This window comes from Glossina fuscipes, unplaced genomic scaffold, assembly GCF_014805625.2.
Source record: "Glossina fuscipes isolate IAEA_lab_2018 unplaced genomic scaffold, Yale_Gfus_2 113, whole genome shotgun sequence".
NCBI classification, from domain to species: domain Eukaryota; kingdom Metazoa; phylum Arthropoda; class Insecta; order Diptera; family Glossinidae; genus Glossina; species Glossina fuscipes.
The window spans coordinates 1,468,524-1,473,061 of record NW_023998456.1 but is presented as its reverse complement, the minus strand read 5'-3'; positions in this window follow the sequence as shown (position 1 = coordinate 1,473,061).

Genomic DNA, 4,538 nt, shown 5'->3' with positions numbered 1-4,538 from the left:
TCGCTAATTTCGTTGAAAGCGATCTGAAAAAGCATGACAGAGAGAGGAGATCCTTGCGGAATGCCATTCTTTAGCGGAAAGGAATCAGAAGGATGATTGTTGATTCTAACTTTGAACCGCCGATGCGACATGAATGATTTGATGTAGTTGAAGAATTTGGGTCCAACATTCCATGATTTCAAGAGTCTTAAAATAACATGAAGACCAACTCTGTCAAAAGCTTTTTCGAAATCAATTGAGAGCGTCGATGCATCCTCTACCCCGCTTGAAACCAACTTGTTGCTTTGTTATCAGGTTCTTGGATTCAAGAAACCAAGATAATCTAGATGCCATAATCTTCTCTAATACCTTAGAGAGGCAAGATAAAAGAGAAATTGGGCGATAATCTGATGCGATGGAGACATTTTTTGACTTTGGAATTGGAACAACTGTTGCCAGTTTCCACATGTAGGGTATATGGCTAGTCATAAATACCGTGTTATATAGGTCCACTAATTGCTTTTTACTAGACTTAGACATAGCACTGATCATTTGGTATGAGATGCGATCTAGACCAGGTGTCTTCCCCTTCAAATTAGAGAGACAACTTCCAAGTTCTGAGGTAGATACGCAATTTTCCAGGAACATGGCACATCTATCGATATTATTGGAGTCCTTTTATTTTCAATGAAAGCACTGGAGAAGTTGCTGTCAGAGGAGTATTCGCACCACACTTTTCCAAAGTGATTAGAAATCTCATCTGCGTCAGTTAAAATTCCATTGGGAGTGCAGATTGCAGAAATTTGGTTCAGGTTTGAAGTCCCATTAAGTCTGTTGATTTTGTTCCAGACAACTTTCATTGATGTATTTCTGTGAATTCGTCTCGAGAAAAGTTGGAAACTAAGTGCCTTTGATTTCCGTAATTCCTTCCTGAATAGAGCATTGGCCTTTTTGTATAATAACAAGTGATTCTGATCAGGACATCTCTTAAAGCGGTGCCATAGATCCATTTTATTTTTCCTCAAAAACAAAAGCGTGTTGTTCCACCATGGAACCCTAGCTCGTTTAAAAGAGGTGTTGGATTGAGGAATAGAAAGATGAGCAGCCGTGCGAATCGCTTTAGACATAATAGCAGCATCATGGTTGCAGTTTCCGTTAAATGGCTTTGAATTCAAAAATGACTCCACCTGTTTGGAGTAATTGATCCAATCCGCTTTATCTAGGAAGAATTTGGCCTGTTTTGCTGGAGTAGCAGAGGACGTTGAAAGTTTAAGATCGATTATGATTGGAAAGTGATCACTATTATGTAGATCATCAGAAATAGACCAGGACACCAAAGGAAGAAGTGATGGAGAGCAACATGTTAAATCAATATGTGAAAAAGTATGATGAGTTGAGAAGTGCGTTGATTTTCCATCATTTAAAACGCAAAGGTTGCTTTGAAAAAAGGCCTTTTCTGAAACAGTACTGCGAGTGTTGTTCACTGTTGAGCCCCAGATGGTATTCCAGCTGTTGAAATCGCCGCATATAATTAATGTGGGGGAAAGTACGGAGAATAAACTGTAGAGTTCTTGCTGAGAAAACGATTGCGAAGGTGGAATATAGAGCGAAAGCACTGTAAATTTTATATTTAACATTATTTGTATCGCTACGGCTTGTATATTTGAGCTTAAATTTATGCGTTTGTGAGGTATACTTGATTTTATAAAAATACCTACTCCTTCTTTGGAATATGAGTTTTGATCAGCATTCGTGAAGTATCCAGTATAAGATTTGGGTGGAATAGGATTAAAAGAGCTTCTACAATGGGTTTCTTGAAGCGATAAAAAGGTTGGATTAAAATCACTTATGAGTGTACGGAGTTCATCAAAATTATTAATAAGTCCCTTAATGTTCCATTGTATAATTTTAAAAACTTTATTTAATTGTAATGACATGTAAGCAGAGTGGAGGGAGGGTTAAGTTGACATGTCAGCGTCTCCGTCGAGAAGGTCGCTATAGGAATTTTTCGTGAATGATTTATTCTTACCAGCAGAATAATCTGTGTTTAGGTGATTTGGTACATTTGAAGTGCAACGGGTTGGCGCACGTGAATAATTTGAAATTGAAGGTTGATTAATGGATGAAAGAATGGATTCATTAACACTTGTGATTTGTTGAGTAAAGTTGAGAGCTGGAGATTCTGGAGAACTTGGTATATTAGATTTTAGCAAATGTGTTGTAGTTTTAATTTTTTCAATATTTGCAGTTGCTTTGGTTTTCGAAGGTTGATTAATGGATGAAAGAATGGATTCATTACCACTTGTGATATGTTGAGTAAAGTTGAGAGCTGGAGATTCTGGAGAATTTGGTATATTAGATTTTAGCATATGTGTTGTTGTTTTGATTTTTTCAATATTTGCAGTTGCTTTGGCTTTTTCAATATTATCTTTGGCAAGTGATGTAACTGGTTTCGCAATAATATTTGGTTAATGGTGGAACAGGTTTTTCATTGGAAGCAGTTGCAGTTAAAGTCTTACTACGCTCGATTTGCGAGGCAACAGCAGCATAGGTATTACTTTTGCCAATTCCATGGGCTACAGATGGATTTCTTTCCCGGTATGTGCGTCGCGCTTCACCCATGCTACAGTAATTTTCTGTTTTGATTTTTAATATTACACGCATCTGTACAAAACGTGGGCATTGTTTGTCTAACGCTGAGTGTTGATCATTGCAATTTATGCAGAAACTACGGGTACAGCTTTCAGTATGTGGAGGATGACCACAGTTAGCACAAGATGCAGCATTATGTGTACAAAACGTGGGCATTGTTTGTCTAACGCTGAGTGTTGATCATTGCAATTTATGCAGAAACTACGGGTACAGCTTTCAGTATGTGGAGGATGACCACAGTTAGCACAAGATGCAGCATTAGTGCATCTTTTTGCCGTATGATCCAGGCGTTGGCAATTTTTACATCTCATAGGAGTTGGGATGTATAGTTCTACTTTACATTTATACCACGCCACATCAACTGTTCGCGGTAATCGATAGCGATCAAAAGTTAAAATAATCCTTCCTGTAGGAGAACGTGTTTTTCCGTCTTCATTCAGTTTGGTGAATTTATATATTTCAATCACTCCTTGATTGCTCATTTCGCGAACAATTTCATCTTCCGGCACATGCTTTAAGCAAGGGGCATAAATTACGCCTCGAACCGAGTTAAATTTCTCATGTAGTTTAGCTGAAATAGCACATAGATTAGCTAAAGATTTGGCCTTTATGAGTTTTTCGGTTGCGCGCGGGTTCCCAGCGAGGACCAGTAAATTCCCATCGCGTAGAATCGAGATGGAGTCGATGTATGTTGTAATGCTATCTAGAGCTTTTTTTATAGCAAAAGGGCTAATTTGGGAAATTGTTATTCGAGCATCGGTTGAAGAAATAACAATATATTTTTTATCAATAGGGGTTATATCGCTGATCGGCAACACCGGAAAATCTGAATTTTTACTTTTTTTCTTTGGGGGGATGTATCACTTAATAGATAAAATCTATTCGAGTTTTTGTCTGGCGGCCCCGGGGCCATTATGTCTTATTGTTGTCTATTGCTTATTATTTGTGAAATAACCATTCACTTGAAAAGCTTGGGGAACTGTGGAAGAAGGTTGGGAACTACTAAAGAAAAGTGTCAAATGTTTTCAATTCTTTTTACTTTGTTTTTTTGTTTTCTATTTTTTATTATATATAGACGAAACAAAAGCACATACGCGATATCCGCGTTAACCAGTTTTAGCAATAACACTGAAAAGATAAAAGTGAAATACACAAAAACACCGAAAACACCGAAACAATTGAAAAAACGCAGACGAAAAGAAAACACGCACTACACTGAACACAAGTCGACTCGATGATGAACCTTTTACCTAAAGTAAAATTTGCTATACGGAAATTTAAAATACTTCATAGACTTATGAGTAATCACATTTGTGACAATCTTTCAATATATTTGGCCTATACAACAATTTATTTGAAATTTTTCGTACTAGAAACTTTATGCATCTTAAGCAGCTGACTGCCTTTATAAAATCTAATGATGATGATTTCTTTTTCTAATCTTCTATACTCATAATTTGGCTCATAAACACCGATCGCCTATACTTATTTCTTTTCCGGTATTATTAGCCGGAATTTCGACTGCACAGTACCTTGCGGAGGCTTATGGGAAGAACTGCGGAGCACAACATCACCTGGTAAACAAGCATAAGCGTCACATTTAAGAAAAAAAGAGCGCTCATTTTACGTTTCCGAAAAATATAAAAATATCATCAATGGTTTCTTATTCACGTTACTGGATTATGAGTCTAAATTGAATCAAACAGTCCTAATCCATACACAAACAAACCAAAAAAAAAAAAAAAAATCATTATTTTGCAAAAAGTTTTATTATAAAATGTTCGAATTAGATCATATTGCCATAAATAAGAATAACGCCGTAGGAAATGAACAAAGTGTGAGGCCGCGTTTATATTTTCTGATCTGCGAGGTAAATTTATTTAATTAAAGTTATTTTATTAAATTAT